We start from the raw sequence: 22,255 nt of genomic DNA on the forward strand, positions 1-22,255 counted from the left end.
AGTGGTTTTTAGTATATTCATGGATATATACAACCACCATCATAGTCAGTTTTCGGAACATGTTCATCACCTCAAAACGAAACCCTGAGCCCTTTAACTGTTACTCACTTATCCCCAATGCCCACCCACAGCCCAAAGACACCACTGATCTCCTTTCTGTCTTTATAGATTAGCCTATTTTGGACTTGCCTATAAATGGAAGCATGTAATACATGGTCTTTTCTGACGGGCCTATTTCTCTTAGCACATGTTTTCGAGGCTCATCTATGTTATAGCATGAATCAGAGCTTCATTCTTTTTACTGCTGAATAACATTCCATTGTACATGTACACCACATTTTTTTTTATCAGTTCATCAGTTAGTGGACACTGGGTTGTTTCCACATTTTCAGTTCAGTTCAGTTCAGTTGCTCAGTCGTGTCCAACTCTTTGCGACCCCATGAATTGCAGCACAGCAGGCCTCCCTGTCCATCACCAACTCCCGGAGTTCACTCAAACTCATGTCCATTGAGTCGGTGATGCCATCCAGCCATCTCATCCTCTGTCATCCCCTTCTCCTCCTGCTCTCGATCTTTCCCAGCATCAGAGTCTTTTCCAATCAGTCAACTCTTCGCATGAGGTGGCCAAAGTACTGGAGTTTCAGCTTTAGCATCAGTCCTTCCAATGAACACCCAGAACTGATCTCCTTTAGAATGGACTGGTTGGATCTCCTTGCAGTCCAAGGGACTCTCAAAAGTCTTCTCCAGCACCACAGTTCAAAAGCATCAATTCTTTGGCGCTCAGCTTTATTCACAGTTCAACTCTCACATCCATACATGACCACAGGAAAAACCATAGCCTTGACTAGATGGACCTTTGTTGGCAAAGTAATATCTCTGCTTTATAATATGCTATCTAGGTTGGTCATAACTTTCCTTCCAAAGAGTAAGCATCTTTTAATTTCATGGCTGCAATCACCATCTGCAGTGATTTTGGAGCCCAAAAAAATAAAGTCTGACATTCTTTCCACTATTTCCCCATCTATTTGCCATGAAGTGATGGGACCACATGTCAACTTTTTCACTCTCCTCTTTCACTTTCATCAAGAGGCTTTTTAGTTCCTCTTCACTTTCTGCCATAAGGGTGGTGTCATCTGCAGATCTGAGGTTATTGATATTTCTCCTGGCAATCTTGATTCCAGCTTGTGCTTCTTCCAGTCCAGTGTTTCTCATGATGTACTCTGCATATAAGTTAAATAAGCAGGGTGACAATATACAGCCCTGACGTACTCCTTTTCCTATTTGGAACCAGTCCAACCAGTCTGTTGTTCCATGTCCAGTTCTAACTGTTTCTTCCTGACCTGCATATAGGTTTCTCAAGAGGCAGGTCAGGTGGTCTGGTATTCCCATCTCTTTCAGAATTGTCCACAGTTTGTTGTGATCCACACAGTCAAAGGCTTTGGCATAGTCAATAAAGCAGAAATAGATGTTTTTCTGGAACTCTCTTGCTTTTTCCATGATCCAGCGGATGGTGGCAATTTGATCTCTGGTTCCTCTGCCTTTTCTAAAACCAGCTTGAACATCTGGAAGTTCACGGTTCACATATTGCTAGCTGTCATGAATAATACTGTTATGAACATTCAATTACAAGTTTTTGTGTGGACGTTTATTTTCATATCTCTTGAATATATACCAAGGAGTGGAATCGCTGGTGTTTTGCTGAAAGTTTTCACTTTTGTCTCAGGTTCAAAGGATTTGTTAACAAAATAAGCCACTCGTTATATACAAATAAATAATACAGATAGTTATTAGAGGATTATCTAATAAATATAGATAATTTTTATAAATTATATAAATTTAAAGATAAATATAAATAATTTTCAACATACTAGCATTAAAAGAAAAGAGAACTAGAAAGAGCAGAGAATACATCACAAAATTGGGTTTTGACCAACATCCAGACTTAAAGTCCTGTGTCACAGCACATCTGGAGTCCCGATTGGGAAAAGGGTCCCAGGCAGTGTGTCCACTCCGTGGGTGAGACGTCAAAGATTGCAGTTCAGCATTCCTGCTTATAATCCCAGGATGGACGCAAACTGATATCATCGTCAATCTGTGACCAAATTGCAAGCCTAGTTTCCTGTGAATGCTGTTTGTTTTGTCTTGTAAAACTTGGAATGTTGCTAAGCCTATAGCACCATTTCTATAAAGAAAGCTGAGTGCTGAAGAATTGATGCTTTTGAACTGTGGAGTTGGAGAAGACTCTTGAGAGTCCCTTGGACTGCAAGGAGATCCAACCAGTCCATCCTAAAGGAAATCAGTCCTGAATATTCATTGGAAGGACTGATGCTGAAGCTGAAACTTCAATATTTTGGCCACCTCGTGCAAAGAACTGACTCATTTGAAAAGACCCTGATGCTGGGAAAGATTGAGGGCAGGAGGAGAAGGGGACGACAGATGATGAGATGGTTGAATGGCATCACCAACTCGATGGACATGGGTTTGGGTGAACTCCAGGTATGGGTGATGGACAGGGAGGCCTGGTGTGCTGCGATTCATGGGGTCACAAAGAGTTGGACACAACTGAGCGACTGAACTGAACTGCTAAGCCTGGGGCTTGGTTGGCCAGGCCCCCTCCAGGTTGTCAACAATCTGAAGATTCCTCCCCCATCTTATCTATGGCACTTCAAGTCTTGCACTCATAGCAGGCAGTCATTCCCAGTCACTCCCAGTCAGGGCAGTGTCCAGGCAGGTTAGAAGCAAGGTCAGAGATCTGCTCTGCTTTGTCTCTGACGCCTATACAAGACTATTCATTTAATTTCCCTAACACTGGAACATACAGTAGCTCTATGTTTGAAATTTTGAGAAACTACCACACATTTTCAAAGTGGCTGTACCATTTTACATTCTCACCAGCAACCCAAGAGGACTGCAGGTTCTCCACGTCTTCAGCGACATTTGTTATCTATCTTTTTGATGATTGCCATACTCAGGGTATGATATCACTTGCTTTTTAATTTAAGGTGTGTTGAATATTTGTCCATATCAGCACTTATAGATTTCTTGCATATATAACCACATGTAATATTCCACAGAGACCATCCTTTTCAAGATGATCCTGTCCTGTACCACTCTGCTCTTTCCTCCCCCAGGGCTCAGCAGCATGGACACAGAAACAGCAGTGGTGGCTGATTGCATTGATCCAGATTTGGAAGTTGTGTGGCAGTTAAAGCAGAAGGATAAGGTGAGAATGGTGTTGTGGTGAGAGAATGCATGAAGTGCGTTACCAACCCTGGTTCATATCATGATGGTGACAGCCACAGTGACAAAGAGCTGGAGTGGGTGACATAGCACAGTGGCCAGTACCTTAAAAGTAGGGGTTCTGCCCATGTTCATTGCAGCACTGTTGACTATAGCCAAACATGGAAGCAACCTAAATGTCCATCAATGGGGGATTGGATGAAGAAGGTGTGTGTGTGTGTGTGTGTGTGTGTGGAATAGTATTCAGCCATTAAAAAGAACACAACAAATGCCATTTTCAACATGGATGGACCTAGAGATCGCCATACAGAGTGAAGTAAGTCAGACACAGAAATTATATGATATCACTTATATGTGGAACCTAAAAAGCAATGATACAAATAAACCTACAAAACAGAGACTCACAGACTTAGAGAATGAACGTATGGTTACCAGGAGAAAGAGGCGGGATAGTTAGAAAGTTTGGGATGGACATGCACACACTGCTGTATTCAAAATGGATAACCAGCAAGAATGACTATATAGCACATGGGACTCTGCTCAGTATTCTGTGGCATCCTGGATGGGAGAGGGGTTTGGAAGAGAATGGATACATGTATATGTATGGCTGAGTCCCTTTGGCACTCACCCGAAACTATCACAATGTTGTTAATCAGCTATACTCCAGTACAAAATAAAAAGTTTAAGAAAAAAAGTAGGGGTTTTGCATGACACTGGAAACATAGTTTTTTGTTTTATTTTGCATTTACCCATTTTCTTTGTTAAGGTTTTCTTTCTTTTTTTAATTGCATCATTCACTGTTTGCCTTCTTAAACAGATGGCTCAGAACATAATATAACCTTGCTTTGTGACTCAGAGTCGCCATTATGACCACCTGCTTTTGCCCTGGACCTCTGAGGCACGTAGTAATATGTCTTTCCCTATTAAATGGGTCCCAGATTTCTGTGCTTTTGAAATTCTATCTTGTTTAGTTTCCAGCTTTACTCTTTTTGGTGTCAGAGGCTGAGACCAGTGTATTCTAGGTTCTTCTAATGTACAGATGTTTCACCAAGGGCTGACCTCATATATCTCCTGTGAAGTTCATGGATTTTATGATAGCAGTTTGGCAGGCTGTTTAGATGTTTTTTCCTCTTCTAGGTTTGTGCTTGTATTATGGCAGAGGTTATGAGAAATCTGATCTCCAGAGAAGTGTTGGTGCTTCTTTAATTTGATACAAGCTGTTTTTGGCAAGCTAGTTTTCTAGCATTGAAGAATTGAATGAATAAGTTTGTATTTACCTTATCCACGCTCTTTTTAATGGTAGAGACCTGCTTAGTCCAATACAAGCAGCCACTAGCTACATGAAACTTTTGAAATTTAAATTTAATTAAGTAAATCAGATTAAAAATTCATTTCCTCATTAGCCCTAGCCACATTTCAGGTTCTCAGTAGTCACATGTGCCTAATAATGGCTATTGTATTGGAAAGTGCAGATACAGAACCTTCCCATCATCATAAAAAGTTCTAATTTTCAGCCGTGGTCTAGACTTTGAATCAGTCTCCTCTCAGACTGGAGTTTTAAACATGGAACTTGTGCAGCAAACATTTAAACAGCAGCCATGTTCCTACTACTCTACAGTACTCTTTGACCTTCCACCCCCATCATGACCCTTCCTTGCCCTCTGTCAGTGTATTACTTCCTGTTGCTACTATAATAAATTACCACAAACTTCATGGCTTAAAACAACATAAATGTATTATCTTATACTTCTGGACATTAGAAGTCTAAAATCATCCATTTTTCAGCTTCCAGAAGCCACGGGCATTCCTTGGCTCATGGCCCCTTCTTCCATCTTCAAAGCCAGCACATAGCATCTTCAAACCTCTCTCTCGGTGTCTGACCCCTGCTTCACATTGCCTTCGCTAAGTCTAACCCTGCTGTTTCTCCCTTATGTGGACTCTGTAATTAGATTAGGCCCACCTGGATAATCCAGGATAATGTCCCCATCTTAAATCCTTAACTTAATCACACCTGCAAAGTCCATGTAAGGTAACATCTTCACAGATCCCAAGGATTAGGGCGTGGACATCTCTGGGGGTCACGATTCAGGGTACTGGAACAGGCAGTCTTCTCCAGTGGCCTCTTGTTTTCCTTGAAGATCAGTGCTGCACAGAGTATGCTGCACACTGATATGCCAAGGTTTTCTGCAGAGAAAGGAGAATATTTTAAAATCTTATTTTCTGATTTTCTGCCTACATCCTGTCTGGAAATATTAATGCCAAATTTTGGTTGTTCTGACTCCTCAAAATACGATCCTGTGAGTACAGGGCCACTAGAGTGTCATATAGGCCAGACAGATCCACAGCTGACTCAGCCTCCAATCAAGAGTGTTTCCGCATGGTAACACAGCTGCTGCTTCAGGGCTGGTCTCTGCCAGCCTTTCTTCTAAAAAACAAACAGACCACAGACATAAACAGAAAAAACCCTCCTGAACTGAGAACTTGTTATATTACCCAAAGCAAAGCCTCCTGAGCATCTCTTTACCAAGAGAAGGGTGGCAGATGAAAGCCGGAGTCATTCCTAGGAGAAGCAGAAGCAGAAACCAATGTGAAATTGGACTTCTACTTTCAGTCTGGACAAGATGGCGTAGACTCATTGCTCCCTATTCCTCTCAGCTGAGTATAATTATGAATCCTAGAAATAATTCAAGAGGCAACCAAAGGAGAATTCTAAAAGAGGTAAAGAGGAAGGCATAGTGGCTGGGAATTCCAGGACTGGAGAAACACCATGGTAGCCTTATGACTTACCACCCAACAGAAGGCAACACAGGCCCAGCATTTCCCAGCTCCCAACCTAGCAACAGATGGTTGCTCAGGTAGGCTCCTCTGGATTGAATGGGAGTCCTGCTGACAATACCAAGTGAGCATGGCAACTCCAGCAAGGAAATGTAGCAGGGAGCCCCACTGACAATAAGCAGTCAGGAGACGTGCTTTCCTTTCCCACCAGGCCAGAGACTCCCCTAGCCCTCAAAAAGATACTGTGCAAACAGGGCACCATCAAGGGGAAATCCTATTGGAACAAGCAGTCTGGCTCAGGAAGCCTTTTGTCCTTATGATATTAAGGATTCCCTTCTCCCCAAAAGATATACCAGGCATACAGCACTGGCAAGGGGTGGGGGAGTTGCCACCAGAATAAGCAAAGCCAGGTAAGATGTGCTGTTTTTAAAGACTAGAGACTCACCTCCTCCACATAGAGACATGAGGCAGCGCAGCCTGGTGAAGCATCTTCTGCTCCCTCAGGCAGCACCAGCAGGGACCAGTGAGGTCCCCGTCAGCACCATGTTAACCAAGCCGAACAAAATTGCACCACAGAGGCTCTGAAAAGTAAATTATTGAAACCACAGCCTACAAAGTAGGCTAAGAATTGTGTGCTAAAACTAAACATTGTCCACTAAAATAAAAGATTTAAATTGTCTCCTAACATAGGAGCCAAATGTCCAGAATACAATGAAAAATCACCTATCATACCAAGAACGAGAGAATCACAACTAGAGTGAGAAAAGACAATCAACTGACATCACTACCAAGATGAATCAGATGTTAGAATTATCTGACAAGGATTTATTTTTTATTTTTTTACTGAATGATAATTGCTTTACAGAATTTTGTTGTTTTCTGTCAAACCTCAACATGAATAAGCCATAGGTATACATATGTCCCCTCCCTTTTGAAACCTCCCATCTCCCTCCCCATCCCACCCCTCTAGGTTGATACAGAGCCCCTGTTTGAGTTTCCTGAGCCATACAGCAAATTCCCTTTGGCTATCTATTTTACATATGTATGGCACCCCACTCCAGTATTCTTGCCTGGAAAATCCCATGGACGGAGGAGCCTGGTAGGCTACAGTCCATGGGGTCGCTAGGAGTCGGACACGACTGAGCGACTTCACTTTCCCTTTTCACTTTCATGCCTTGGAGAAGGAAATGGCACCCCACTCCAGTACTCTTGCCTGGAGAATCCCAGGGATGGGGGAGCCTGGTGGCCTGCCATCTATGGGGTCGCACAGAGTCAGACACGACCGAAGCAACTTAGCAGCAGCAGCAATATAAGTTTCCATGTTACTCTTTCCATAATCTCACCCTCCCCTCCCCTCTCCCCATGCTGCTAAGTCTGCTGCTAAGTCACTTCAGTTATGTCCGACTCTGTGTGACCCCATAGAGGCAACCCACCAGGCTCCCCCATCCCTGGGATTCTCCAGGCAAGAACACTGGAGTGGGTTGCCATTTCCTTCTCCAATGCATGAAAGTGAAAAGTGAAAGTGAAGTCGCTCAGTCATGTCTGACTCTTCAAGACCCCATGGACTGCAGCCTACCAGGCTCCTGCGTCCATGGGATTTTCCAGGCAAGAGTACTGGAGTGGGGTGCCATTGACTTCTCCACCTCTCCCCATGTCTGTAAGTCTATTCTCTATGTCTCTTTCTCCATTGCTGCCCTGTAAATAAATTCTTCAGTACCGTTTTTCTAGATTCTGTATATGTGTGTTAGAATACAATATTTATCTTTCTCTTTCTGACTCACTTCACTGTATAATAGGTCTAGCTTCATCCACCTCATTAGAACTGACTCAAATGCATTCCTTTTTATTTCTGAGTAATATTCCATTGTGTATATATACCACAACTTCTTTATCCATTCATCTGTCGATGGACATCCAGGTTGCTTCCATGTTGTAGCTATTGTAAATAGTGCTGCAGTGAACAATGGGATACATGTGTCTTTTTCAATTTTGGTTTCCTCGGGGTATATGCCTAGCCGTGGGATTGCTGGGTCATATGGTGGTTTTATTCCTAGTTTATTCCTATACCATCTTCCATAGTGGCTGTGTCAATTTACATTTCCACCAACAGTGCAAGAGGGGTCCCTTTCCTCCACACCCTCTCCAGCATTTATTGTTTGTAGACATTTTGATGATGGCCATTCTGACCAGTGTGAGGTGATATCTCATTATAGTTTTGATTTGCATTTCTCTAATAATGAGTGATGTAAAGCATCTTTTCATGTGTTTGTTAGACATCTGTATGTCTTCTTTGGAGAGATGTCTGTTTAGGTCTTTTTCCCACTTTTTGATTGGGTTGTTTGTTTTTCTGGTATTGAGTTGTACGAGCTGCTTGTATATTTTGGAAATTAATCCTTTGTCAGTTGTTTCATTAGCTATTATTTTCTCCCATTCTAAGGGTTGTCTTTTCACCTTGCTTATAGTTTCCTTTGCTGTGCAAAAGCTTTTAAGTTTCATCAGGTCCCACTTGTTTACTTTTGTTTTTATTTCCATTACTCTAGGAGATGGGTCTGGAGAAGGCAATGGCACCCTACTCCAGTACTCTTGCCTGGAAAATCCCATGGACAGAGGAGCCTTGTAGGCTGCAGTTTATGGGGTCGCTAGGAGTCAGACATGACTGAGCAACTTCACTTTCACTTTTCCTTTTCATGCATTGGAGAAGGAAATGGCAACCCACTCCAGTGTTCTTGCCTGGAGAATCCCAGGGACGGGGGAACCTTGTGGTCTGCTGTCTATGGGGTCACACAGAGTCGGACACGACTGAAGCGACTTAGCAGCAGCAGCAGCAGCAGCAGGAGGTGAGTCATAGAGGATCTTGCTTTGATTTATGTCATCGAGTGTTCTGCCTGTTTTCCTCTAAGAGTTTTATAGTTTCTGGTGTTACATTTAGGTCTTTAATCCATCTTGAGTTTATCTTTGTGTGTGCTGTTAGGAAGTATTCTAATTTCATTCTTTTACATGTAGCTGTCCAGTTTTCCCAGGACCATTTATTGAAGAGGCTGTCTCTGGCCCATTGTATATTCTTGCCTCCTTTGTCAAAAATAAGGTACCCATAGGTGCATGGGTTTATTTCTGGGCTTTCTATCTTGTTCCATTGGTCTATATTTCTGTTTTTATGCCAGTACCATACTGAGAATTATCTGACAAGGATTTTAATGCAGCACCACAAAAATGCTTCAATAAGCAATTGCCATGTCTCTTCCAAAAAATGAAGGGAAAAAAAATAGGAGTCAGAGCAAAGCAACAACAAGTTATAAAAAAGAAACAGCAATTATAAAACTGAAGAATACAATAGCAGAAATTAAAAACTTGCTGGTTAAGTTCAATAGTGTAGTGGAGATGACAAAGGATAGAATCAGTGAACTTGAGGATACACCAATAGAATTTACTCAATCTGAGCAACACAGAAAAAAATAGACTGGAAAAAAAATAGAGCCTCTGAAACCTGTGGGAAATTGCAAGAGATCCATATCAGAGTCCCAGAAGCATACTAACATCAAAGACAGTGCAGAAAAGGAGAAAGCTATAGACAAATATCTCATGAACTTAGAAAAATGTTCAACAAAACATTAGCAAAATGAAACCAACAATGTATAAAAGAATTATACACCACAACCAAGTGAGATTTATCAAGGTATGCAAATCTGGTTCAATATTTTTAAAATCAACATATAAAAACTTGAAAAAAATCAGTCAACATAGGCTACCATATATATCTGACTCTTTACGACCCCATGAACTGTAGCCCACCAGGCTCCTCTGTCATATTCTCCAGGCAAGAATACTGGAGTGGGTTGCCCTTCCCTTCTCCAGGGCATCTTCCTGAACCAGGGATTGAACCCAGGTCTCCTGCATTGCAGGAGGATTCTTTACCTCCTGAGCCACCAGGGAAGCCCCATCCATATGCCCATATCAATTAGCAAAGAAAAACACATTTGATAAAATTCAACACTTATTCATGATAAAAACCCTCAGTATACTAGGAGTAGAGGGGAACTTCCTTAAGTTCATAAAGAACATTATACTTAATGGTGAAAGACTGAATGCTTTCCCTCTTAAGATTGGAACGAGGGAAGCATGTCTGTTCTTATCATTTCTAGTCAACATTGTGCTGGAAGTTCTGGACAGTATAATAAGATAAGAAAAAGAAATTTAAAAAATACAGATTAGAAATAATCAAGGAAAACTGTCTTGCAGAAAATTTGATCATCTACACAACAAATCACAAGAAATCTTTAAAAAAAAAAAAACCTTCTAGAACTAAAAATTGAACTCAGCAAGTCCATATGATATAAAATCAACACAAAAATCAGTTGCATTTCTATATAGTAACTGGAAATCTAAAATAACACCATTTACAATTGCTCCAAAGACAATGAAATATCAATATTTAGGTATAAACTTAACAAAGCAGGTATAGGATTTGTATGCTGAAAATTACAAAACACTAATGAAAGAACTTGAGATTGACTGTGTTCATGGACTGGAAGATTCAACATACTAAAGATGTCAGTTCTCCCCAGATTGATTTATAGGTTAATGAAATCTCTATCAGAACCCCAGCAAGGATTTTTGTAGACAGAGATAGGCTTATTATAAAATTTATATGGAAGAAATTCCCTGATTGCCTAGTGGTTAGGATTCCGTGCTTTTACTGCTGTGACCTGGGTTCAGTACCTGACCAGGGTACTGAGATCCCACAAGCCACTCTGTGCAACACCCCCCGCCAAATTATATGAAATAGCAAAGGACCTAGAGTAGCTAAAAATGATTTTTATAAAGAGCAAACTTTTATAAAGCATAAACCAATGTAAAGGCTTACAATATAGCTACAGTAATTAATCCAGTATGATAACACAGATAAATGGAACAGAATAGAGAACCCAGAAACACACCCACACTAATTTGTTCAATTGATTTTTGAAAGTTATCAAATCAGTTCAGTGGAGGAGGGATAGCCTTTTAAACAAATAGTGCAGGAGCAATTGACATCCATGGGCAAAATAAGTGAATTTTGACCTAAATATCACACTGTATATAAAGACTAATTCAACATGGATCACAGACTTAAAGTGTAAAACTATGAAACTTGTAGAACAAAAGCCACAGGAGAAAATCTTCATGGTCTAGGGCTCAACAAAGTGTTCTTAGACGCGATACCACAAACATGATCCATAAAAGGAAAAACTATTAATCATATTTCATCAAAATAATGAAGTTTGTTCTATGAAAGATCCTATTAATATGAGCTACAAACTAGAGAAATTATTTGCAAAGTACATATCTGAAAATTATTTTATTTCTTTATTTATTTTTTGGAGGCTAATTACAATATTGTATTGGTTTTGCCATACATTGACATGAATCTGCCACGGGTGCACATGTGTTCCCCATCCTGAACCCCCCTCCCACCTCCCTCCCCATCCCATCCCTCTGGGTCATCCCAGTGCACCAGCCCCGAGCACCCTGTATCATGCATCAAACCTGGACTGGCGATCCGTTTCACATATGATAATATACATGTTTCAATGCCATTCTCCCAAACCATCCCACCCTCGCCCTCTCCCACAGAGTCCAAAAGACTGTTCTATACATCTGTGAAAAGGATTTTTATCCAGAATATATAAAGAACTCTCAAAACTCAATTCTGTTAGAAAATGGGCAGAAGATATAAACAAACTTTTCACTAAAGAGGATATACAGATGACACATAACACATGAAAAGATATTCAACATCATTAGTCATAAGGAAAGTGCAAATCACAGCCATAGTCTGATATTACTACACACCTATCAGTTCAGTTCAGTTACTCAGTCGTGTCCGACTCTTTGCGATCCCATGGACTGCAGCATGCCAGGCTTCCCTGTCCATCACCAATTCCCAAAGCTTGCTCAAACTCATGTCCATTGAGTCAGTGATGCCATCCAACCATCTCATCCTCTGTCATCCCCTTCTCCTCCTGCCCCCAATCCCTCCCAGCATCAGGGTCTTTTCCAATGAGTCAACTCTTCGCATGAGGTGGCCAAAGTACTGGAGTTTCAGCTTTAGCATCATTCCCTCCAAAGAAATCCCAGGGCTGATCTCCTTCAGAATGGACTGGTTGGATCTCCTTGCACTCCAAGGGACTCTCAAGGGGAACACATGTATACCTGTGGCAGATTCATTTTGATATTTGGCAAAACTAATACAGTTATGTAAAGTCTAAAAATAAAATAAAATTTAAAAAAAAGAAAAATAAATAAATAAATTAATTAAAAAAAAAAAAAAGAGTCTTCTCCAACACCACAATTCAAAAGCATCAATTCTTCAATGCTCAGCTTTCTTCACAGTCCAACTCTCACATCCATACATGACCACTGGAAAAACCGTAGCTTTGACACACCTATCAGAACAGCTAAAATAAAAAATATTGACACCAAATGCTGGAGAGGATGCAGAGAAACTGGATCATTCATATGTGTATTCTTCAACATATTAATGTTTAAATAAACTGTAGGACATATGTGCCATGGAATACTACTCAGCAATAAAAAGAAATAGGGTATCCGTTCATGTAATAACTTGGATGACTCTCCCAGGAATCCTCCTGAGTGAGAAAAATACGTCTTAAAGAGTTATATACTGTATGATTGTTTATATGATACTAATGAAATGACAAACTGTACAGTGATGGAGGACAGTTAGTGGGTGCCACAGGGGTTAGAAAATGGGGCAGATAGAAGGTAAGTATGAATGCATAGGGAACAGCTGGAAGGATCCTTGTGATCGTACAGTTCTGCTCTTATTGGTTGATTCATGAACCTACACATGTGATAGAATTGCAAACAACTCAATCCACAGACATATACAAACAAATGATTACAGGTAAAGCTGGGGATATCTAGGCAGGATCAATGGTTCATGGGCAGTATTGGTGCCATGGTTGTGGTATTGTACTACAGTTTTATAAAATGTTCCCACTTTGGGAAACTGGGTAAAGTATGCATGGCATATCACTGCATGATTTCTTACAATTGCATGTGACTCTACAATGATCTCAAAATACAAAGTTCAATTTAAAAAAAAAAAAACAATTGGGGCCTTGAATATTTTGCCAGAAGCTGAACTATGAAATCTGGCTCATTTGCGGGCATGAAACTAGTTGGCCATCTGACTACAGAGTAGATAGTTATGAAGAACAGTAACTCCCCCAACTTGGGGATACAGTCCCTTTGGGAGCCTGTAATAATCTAAAGAGGTATTGTTCACTTTCTCGAAATTCTCAATGACCAAATGTAATTGAAAATCACTTTCATGAAATAACAAACATTTTCTATATAAATCTTCATCTCGGAGAACCACACTAGAAAATCAAAATAGGGTATCTCTAACCTCTCCACACCCTAGCCCTTCCAAAACAGGAATCACCAGCCTGATCGTTCTTCATACAGTCAATGTCTGAGATCTGAATGGGCCTGTTAAGTCTGTATAGTGAATAGCTGTCACCCCTAACCCTGGGCAAGCAGAAGGCTCAGACCATTGAGAAACTCTGAGGGGGAATGAGAGGCTGTGGACGATTGGCTGCAAACCCCATTCCATTGCTCGGCCAAGGGCTCCAAACGGATGCACCACCTTAAGATTCAACATCTTCCTTAAGAGGAGCTTAGAGGGTTTTTATGATCTTTTCCTAAAAGCTCTTTTCCTGCTTGTTCTTCAGACCTGGAACATCTTGAACTTATCACTTGCTTTGATCAAAGAGAAACTTGATTTCACAGAGGACTAAACAAACAATGGGGAAAGCACATTTCCCCTTAATATTAGTTTTTTTTTTCTTTAGTGACTCAAATTTAATCTTGTCAACGTTGGCTTTTTTTTTTTTTTAATGTCCTCACAATTTTTTGTCTGCAAAAGAGATCATTTGGAAGTTTGCTTTGGTTTTATGATTTAATATCTAAATTACTAAATTGGCCAGGTTAAAAACCTTGACCTTCCATAAGGTTTTAGGTTCTGAGGCAAGAATACTGGAGTGGGTAACCATTCACTTCTCCATGGGATCTTCCTGACCCAAGGATCGAACCTGGGTCTCCTGCATTGCAGGCAGATTCTTTACTATCTGAGCCACCAGGGAAACCCTATATCAGAATTCCCCCCAAACTCCCTCATGCTGCCCCTTTGTAGTTACACCCCCCCAAACCCTGGCAACCACTGATGTGTTTCCCATCACTGTAGTTTTCTCTCTTTGAGAAAGTCATAGAAATGGAATCATACAGTAGAGAACTTTAAAACTGGCTTCTCTCAGCATCATGTCTTCAGGATCCATCACATTGGTGTATCTATCAGTAGTTCATTTAAGATCCTTTTTTACTTAAGAATTACTCCCCAATTTCATTAATTAGTTTTCTAAGCAGGCTTTGTAGTAGTGTAGCAACAGTATAATCTATATGCAATGAAATCCCCTTTGGTAAAATGACTGACAGTTACTAAGGTTTTTCTTATCCAGTTCTTCATCTGTTTCTGCTGATAAAAAAAGCAGGCAAGAAGTAGATAATTTCTAAACAAGCATCATAGAGTTCTAAAACCAGCAAGCAGCACCCCTGACTGCCTGAACTGTTCTCAAACCACTTCTGTCACCACCTGAGAAACCTACCAGGACAGCAGTGGCCACTGGACTTCTAGACATATGCCTCCTGCCCAGGAGCCTTCCTGTTGATTTTAGAGCCAGCTTCACACAGAAGAATGAGTACAATTGTCTAGAAAGTAACATCCCCACCACCACCCATCCACGGATCGCACCCATACCCCCTGATGGCACCCACATCCCCTGCAGCGAAATCATGGCGTCTCAACCACTAGACTGCCAGGGAAGTCCCTAAGGTGACATTTTAAGGAATTCTTGAACTGCCCTCCTGAGGAACCCCAAATGTCTTTTACTAAAGATTTGTCATAGCAGAAACTTCTACCATTAGAATCACTCATTTAGGCTAAGGAGTTCCAGAAGACCTCTCTTTAAAAAATGCAAACATGTCACATAGGAGGATATCCCGTTATGAAGTTGGGCCCTGAAGGGCTGAAACAAAACCTTCTGATCTGAGGCAGAGGCCAGATTTGGAGTGGAGCTCAGTGCTAAGGCCTGGCACCCCGGCTTAAATTAGAGGTGAGGTCAGATGACTCTACAAGGCCAAGTGGCAGTGGTGTAACAAGCAGGACTTTATGAGGCCTTCCCAGGAGAGCTCTTCCCTCATGTCCTCTGCTTTAGTCCTCTCTGAAGTACCTAGATGATAGGATTTGATGCAGATTTCCTCAGTTGTTTTGCAGATGTGAAAGTTCAGTTCAGTTCAGTCACTCAGTCGTGTCCAATTCTTTGCGACCCCATGAATCACAGCACGCCAGGCCTCCCTGTCCAACACCAATTCCCGGAGTTCACTCAGACTCATGTCCATCGAGTCAGTGATGCCATCCAGCCATCTCATCCTCTGTCGTCCCCTTCTCCTCCTGCCCCCAATCCTTGCCAGCATCAGAGTCTTTTCCAATGAGTCAACTCTTCGCATGAGGTGGCCAAAGTACTGGAGTTTCAGCTTTAGCATCAGTCCTTCCAATGAACACCCAGAACTGATCTCCTTTAGAATGGACTGGTTGGATCTCCTTGCAGTCCAAAGGACTCTCAAAGTCTTCCCCAACACCACAGTTCAAAAGCATCAATTCTTTGGCGCTCAGCTTTCTTCACAGTCCAACTCTCACATCCATACATGACCACTGGAAAAACCATAGCTTTGGCTAGACGGACCTTTGTTGGCAAAGTAATGGCTCTGCTTTTCAATATGCTATCTAGGTTGGTCATAACTTTCCTTCCAAGGAGTAAGTGTCTTTTCATTTCATGGCTGCAATCATCATCTGCAGTGATTTTGAAGCCCAAAAAAATAAAGCCTGACACTGTTTCCACTGTTTCCCCATCTATTTTCCATGAAGTGATGGGACCAGATGACATGATCTTAGTTTTCTGAATGTTGAGCTTTAGGCCAACTTTTTCACTCTCCTCTTTCACCTTCATCAAGAGGCTTTTAGTTCCTCTTCACTTTCTGCCATAAGGGTGATGTCATCTGCATATCTGAGGTTATTGATATTTCTCCCGGCAATCTTGATTCTAGCTTGTACTTTTTCCAGCCCAGCATTTCTCATGATGTACTCTGCATATCAGTTAAATAAGCAGGGTGACAATATACAGCCTTGACGTACTCCTTTTCACGCAGATGTGAAAACCCCCCACAAAATTGAAAATGTTAACTACTTGATGATCAGGAGCACATAGCCCCAGGCCTCCCGGAGCCTAAGGACTTAATCCCTGTGACAGTATCCTCTTCCCTAGCCATCAGAGAATCCTGTGTGAGTTGATCACATACCTGGCGACCCCCTGCCCCACCAGACTTTTTAAAAATGCTTTGTAGAAACCCTTCAGAGAGCTCGAGGCTTTTTAGTGCAGGAGCCACCCACCTCCTGGCATGGCCCTGCAGTAAACCTTTCCCTATTCCAAACTCCACCTTTTCAGTTTGTTTAACCTCACTATCAGATGCATGAACTTGCATTAACAGCAGAAGACACTGGGACCCAGGGAAGTGGGCTGAAAAGGGGTGGGAAGAATGTGTCAAAAGAGGCAGTGGGACATGCTAAGAACAAACATTGTCTGTGTCCTCAGTACAGCCAGGTCATGCCCTGGTGGCCCCACTCTGGAGTCAGATCGCTAGATGCTGTGTTTGCTTCTGTCTTATCTATCGACTAAGTCAATATGAAGTTGAAGCTCTGAAACCCAATTCAATAAGAGTGTTTATGAATCCAGTGTACTTAGCCAGTGTGAAGGAGGAAGCCACCTTCCAACTGCAGGAGGGCTTTCCTTTTTTATTCAGTTTCCCTTTCTTTTGTGTTTATAGTCTTTTCTCCTTCTCCCCAAAGGCACGTCACTCTGAAAGTCCTGCTTGTATTAATAAAAGCAACTCGATGGCCAAGTATCAGAGACTCTAGGTGGAGGGTAAACCAAGTCATTTCATGTGAGGGAGGGCACTCAGCCTCGAGTGGTCAGACTTACCCCGAACTGAAGGCAGTAGGACGACCCTTGCACATCCATTTAGCAAGCCAGGGCCCCCTTAGCCTGGGGTTAGCTGGGACCTTGGTCTTCTTCACCACTGTTATTTTACAACCTCTTGCTCCACACAGACACGTACAACTAATGAAGTAACTGTTGGCACATCTGCCAGTAACACAGCTCATTTCTGTTGATTAGTCATAGACCAACAATCAGTAAATTGGTAGATTGCACTTGAGCTGACACATTTTCAATCTAACGGTTCATAAAACAGAGGGCCACTTATTTTATGTATATATAAGTGGCTCTTAGTGCATCAAAAGGATGTTTAAAACAAAGGAATAGTCAAAAGCGCAGTTTATCATCTTGGTAACATTCAACGGCAGCCCTTGGTTAAATAAGCAAAGCAGCACACAGGCAGAGGGTGGAAGTGCTGGGGCAAGTGCAGGCTCCTTCCTAAGGGCTTCTGGCCATGGCACCTAGGGCTCTAGGCAGGTGTGCTGAGGGGCTGCCCAGGGAGCAGGAGAACTGAGTTGCAAGATGGTTCAAACCTTTGCAAAGAAAGAATTGCAGAGACAGTGCTTTCTGAGAAAGAGCAGAAATAAAGTAGACCTAGGAAGCTAGTTGGGCGTCCCTGGTGACTCAGTGGTAAAGAATCCGCCTGCCAATGCAGAAGGTGCAGGTTCGACCCCTGGGTCAGGAAGATCTTCTGGAGACTGAAATCGCAACCCACTCCAGCATTCTTGCCTGGGAAATCACATGGACAGAGGGGCCTGGCGGGCTACAGTCCACGGGGTCTCAAAGAGTCAGACATGACTTAGCAACTCAACAACAGGAAGCTAGTTAAGTGTTTGAGACCCAAATGCCGATGGAAAAAGCTCTGCGTCTTTAGAGCTGATGCAATTGGAGTTTTTCATGTTGAGGCATGAACATCTACAGCTGGGCCACAATCTCCCCTACATTTCTGTTCATCTGATTTTCAATTTCAGTTGTTCATTCTCTATACCCAGCCCCACTGTGGGACTGCGCACTAATTATCTCATGGTGGTGACACCATCTGCTGAAAAGGCTGGCAGCTGAGCCATTACCACCTCCCTGCCTCTACCTGCCCTGGTACACGAAACAGAAGGCAGTGTACTGTCCCCTATGTGCTACTCAGGGGACTGACTCAGCTTCACAGACTGAAGCAGAAACTGAGAGCTTGACCCATTCTCCAGACTGGAGCCTTTGCCTATGATGTTTAGTACTGAAGTTGGGGGACTCAGCCTGTGTCTACATGTGGCCCATTGGTGGAGCAGGTGACACAGGCCTTGTGGTGAAATATTTGGCTAAACTACCTTCCTATGTGGGTCCATGCACCTGTGATTGATTCATGGGCCTGGGTCTGATCTAAATGAACAAGGGAATTTCTTGACCACCACTTTTACCTCTCTTCCTGGCCACCTGGACACAATTAAAAGCCATCTGGTCACAAGAGGGTTGAGGGTGTAGACAAGACTGAATAATCCCATCCTTGACCCTGGGAAAAGAACTGAAAGGATCTGATGTATACACAAATCAGTTGTACCATCTTTTTGTAGAAATGGCAGCATGATCTTTGTTTGTAATCCCACTCAAAGTATTTTTAAACTTCATAATAGGAGTGAGGAATCCAGGCGTTGACACTGGTAAATTGTTGCAAGCAAGCAGCATGGAAGAAGGTGGACAGGGCATACGGTCCCTAGTCTAATCTCCCCCTGCCCATGAAGTTCTGAAAGTTTGGTGAGAATAGTTAGTGAGTTAGAATAATAATTAAGCATATATTCTTTTATATATGTTAAAATATTCTTAATGCTTATGACAACTGTGAGGGATGTTACAGAGAGAGGAACATATTCACTATCTCCTCAAAAGTTAGCAGGGACAGGGAATAAGTCTTGATTTTTTTTAGTTATTCTTTATTTTTACTTATTTTTAATTTTATTTTATATTGGAGTAGAAAATCTTGATTTGACCAGAGAAAAAATGTGGTTTGTTTTCCACTTTTGAGCCATTGATTTGATCTCCAGGGAACACAGCCTTACTGTTGCACAGCTGGGCACTGACATTAGTAGCAAGAAGCCAATCACATTTTTTTCCTTTTGACTCTCCTTTTCTTTTACTGATCGTATTTTGTGATTGTTCAGGTTCCTTGGATTTCTTCCCCTGTTATCATTAGCTTGTAAAAGAATGTGGTCAGCTTCCCCCATTTGTATGAATGTAGGAGAATATTAATACAGCTACAAGAAAAGCAGAGATAAGCCAGAAGTCAAAGAATCAGAGTGTTCCAGCCAGAGGAACCAGAGAAACAACTGAGACCAGCCCTTCACTTGTTTATGTGTTTTTTGTTTGTTTGTTTGTTTTTGCCACTCTTCCCTCATAGCTCAGTTGGTAAAGAAACTGCCTGCAATGCAGGAGACCTGGGTTCAATCCCTGGGTTGGGAAGATCCCCTGGAGAAGGGAAAGGCTACCTACTCCAGTATTCTGGCCTGGAGAATTCCACGAACTGTATAGTCCATGGGGTCGCAAATAATGGGACACGACTGAGCGACTCGCTTTCACTTTCACTGTTCAGTATGTGGGATCTCAGTTCCCCTACCAGGGATTGACCCCCTGCAGTGGTAGCTCAGAGTCTTAACCACTGGACCACCAGGGAAGTCCCAGCCCTTCACTTTCACCGTGGGGAAACAGAGACCCCGAGAGGGAAGGTGGGCCATAATTCCCATTTCTGTCCTCTTTCTGGAATGTGATATATGATTTTAGTGCTCCATACTTTCCTTTCTAATGATAATTTGTAAAAGTTATTATTAGGCACTCCTGGGGCACAAAGCCAATTAGGTTAAGGAGCGGTACAGAGCTGTATGATGGTAGGGAAACCTATACCCAAACTAAACATTCACCCTGGACCATCAGATCTGGAGTTGGCCCTCGTTTGTGTTGTGTTGGCATTCCCCTAGGTACTAGGTACTGTCCTTGGCCTGCTTGTCTTCTGTTGGGTTGGCCAAAAGTTTCATTTGGGTTTTCTGTAAAATGTTACTGCAATTCTTAGGCTGTTCTACCTGTCTCAGCGGATAACTCATCCCTTCTCTAGTTCAACACCCACCTTGTCACCTCTCCATCTCTTTACAAATCTCTGCTCTTCCCTTATACCCTGCTGTACTTGTAACCGCAACAAAACCTCTGTTTTGTTTGAATAAAAACAAGCAAAAATCTTTTCAACCTATGTCTCCCTGCCCTCCAAGCCTTGCCAGCCAAGCCTCTTGAAAGAATGGTTTGTATTTGATGTTCTAAGTCCTTCCTTTTCATTCACCCCAGCGCCAAACTCAACAGGCACCTTTTAAGTCTTTATTTTACAGGATCTTGCTCTGCATCATTTCTCACTCTATTTGTTTGCCTGAAACTTTTTCCTGACTTTTCTTCTCTGGATTCTTCTACTCCTCTGTCCCTCAAGGATCTTAATCAATAATAGTTATATCTTGGGTTCATACCCAACTTACATCTCCTTTACTGCAGTACTTCCCAAACCCATCATCTCTCAGGAAGGGATGGTAAAGCCCCCGGCACAGTCAATAGGTCTAGTGATGGCTCTCTAATGGCAGGTGGATACCGTACCTGTGGGAGTCCGTTCTCTCTCCCCCAGAATGCAGTGAGATAAAGGAAGCATACGGCAGGGAACTCGGGGGAGGGGTCACACCGACTCAGAGGCTGACCCTATGGATGTGATTGTGTGAGTGGATGAGTGACTAGAAGACACTTCCGGGCAGAGGAGGCAGCGTGAGAAATAAAGGCAACTCTGCCCGAGAAACAGGGAAGAGATCCTGAAACAGAGAGGGGTGCAGAGGAGCAGACAGAGGAGCAGAGGGGGAAGCATGGTGAGAGGAACAGGAGGGAGACGGGACTGAGGAGAGGAAGCATGGGACAGGGCACCCAGGGGAGTTCTGACTCTCCGTGAGGGGCTGTGGTGCTGGCCACACTACATTTCCACGTGACTCCCTGGATCCTTGTAATGACTCTCTCTTTTCACTACCTTATTTTAGTGGGGTTTTGTTTCTTGCCACTTTTATCCTAAGGTACCTCTTCTTTTGTGGTGCTGGAGAAGACTCTTGAGACTCCCTTGGACTGCAAGGAGATCAAATCAGTCAATCCTAAAGGAAATCAACCCTGAATATGCATTGGAAGGACTGATGCTGAAGCTGAAGCTCAAGCTTCAATACTTTGGCCACCTGATGTGAAGAGCCAACTCACTGGAAAAGACCCTGATGCTGGGAAAGATTGAAGGCAGGAGGAGAAGGGGACGACAGAGGACGAAATGGTTGGATGGCAACACCGACTCAATGGGCATAAACTTGGACAAACTCCGGGAGATAGCAGAGGATAGAGGAGCCTGGCGTGCTGGGATCCATGAGGTCTCAAAGAATCAGACATGACTTATAGATTGAACAACAACAACAGTCTCTTCTTCCACCACTTCCTCAACCTCACCCTGAGTGATCTCCTCCACTCTTTTTTCAGTTAAAAATGTTTTTATTTGATGCATATAGTTTTTGTTTTTTAAAAAGCATACCAAAGGCTTATACAAAAGGCTTATACAAAGTGATAAGCAGAAGACCCTATGCCCACCCCTTTCATGCTTCCCAAAAGCAGTCTCTCTTTGAAGTATTCCTTATGGTGTTTACCTCAGTCATTGAAAAGAATATGATTATCCCACTGTTTCTTTGTTTTTATTCCAATAAAATATACATTGCACAGATTTACCATTTCGACTATTTTATGTGTACAGTGGCATTAAATACAGTTGCGTTGTGGTACAATCATCACCACAAGCCATCTACAGAAGTTTTTCATTCTCTCAAACTGAACTTCTGTATCCAGTAAACAATAACTTCTCATTCCCTTCCTGCCCAGCCCCTGGTAATGACTCTTCTAGGTCATGTCACTATAAATTTTATTCTAGGTACATCATATAAATGGAATCATACAATATTTGTCCTCTCTTGTCACACTTATTTCACTTAGCAAATGTCTTCCAGGGTTGTCTATGTTGTAATATATATCAGAATTTAATTCCTTTTTAAAGGTTGAAACATGTTCTATTTTGTACACATACAACATCATATTTTATTTATCTTT

General features: G+C 42.2%; 1 long non-coding RNA gene across 6 annotated transcripts in view; it reads left to right on the forward strand.

Annotated features, from left to right (window-relative positions):
* LOC102396410 overlaps positions 1–21,254 on the forward strand; it is a 57,804-nt gene extending 36,550 nt beyond the window's left edge. For 3 of the 6 annotated variants that reach the window (XR_006548519.2, XR_003106679.3, XR_003106678.3), the window contains 2 exons: positions 3,131–3,222; positions 21,196–21,254. This is a non-coding gene — a long non-coding RNA (uncharacterized LOC102396410). Of the gene's footprint in view, positions 1–3,130; positions 3,223–8,554; positions 8,590–8,712; positions 8,760–21,195 lie in introns of those variants that run through there. The other 3 variants (XR_006548515.2, XR_006548516.2, XR_006548518.2) reach the window with 3 other exon arrangements.
* The last annotated feature ends 1,001 nt before the right edge of the window (positions 21,255–22,255 follow it).

The sequence above is a fragment of the Bubalus bubalis genome, chromosome X, assembly GCF_019923935.1.
Source record: "Bubalus bubalis isolate 160015118507 breed Murrah chromosome X, NDDB_SH_1, whole genome shotgun sequence".
NCBI lineage: Eukaryota > Metazoa > Chordata > Mammalia > Artiodactyla > Bovidae > Bubalus > Bubalus bubalis.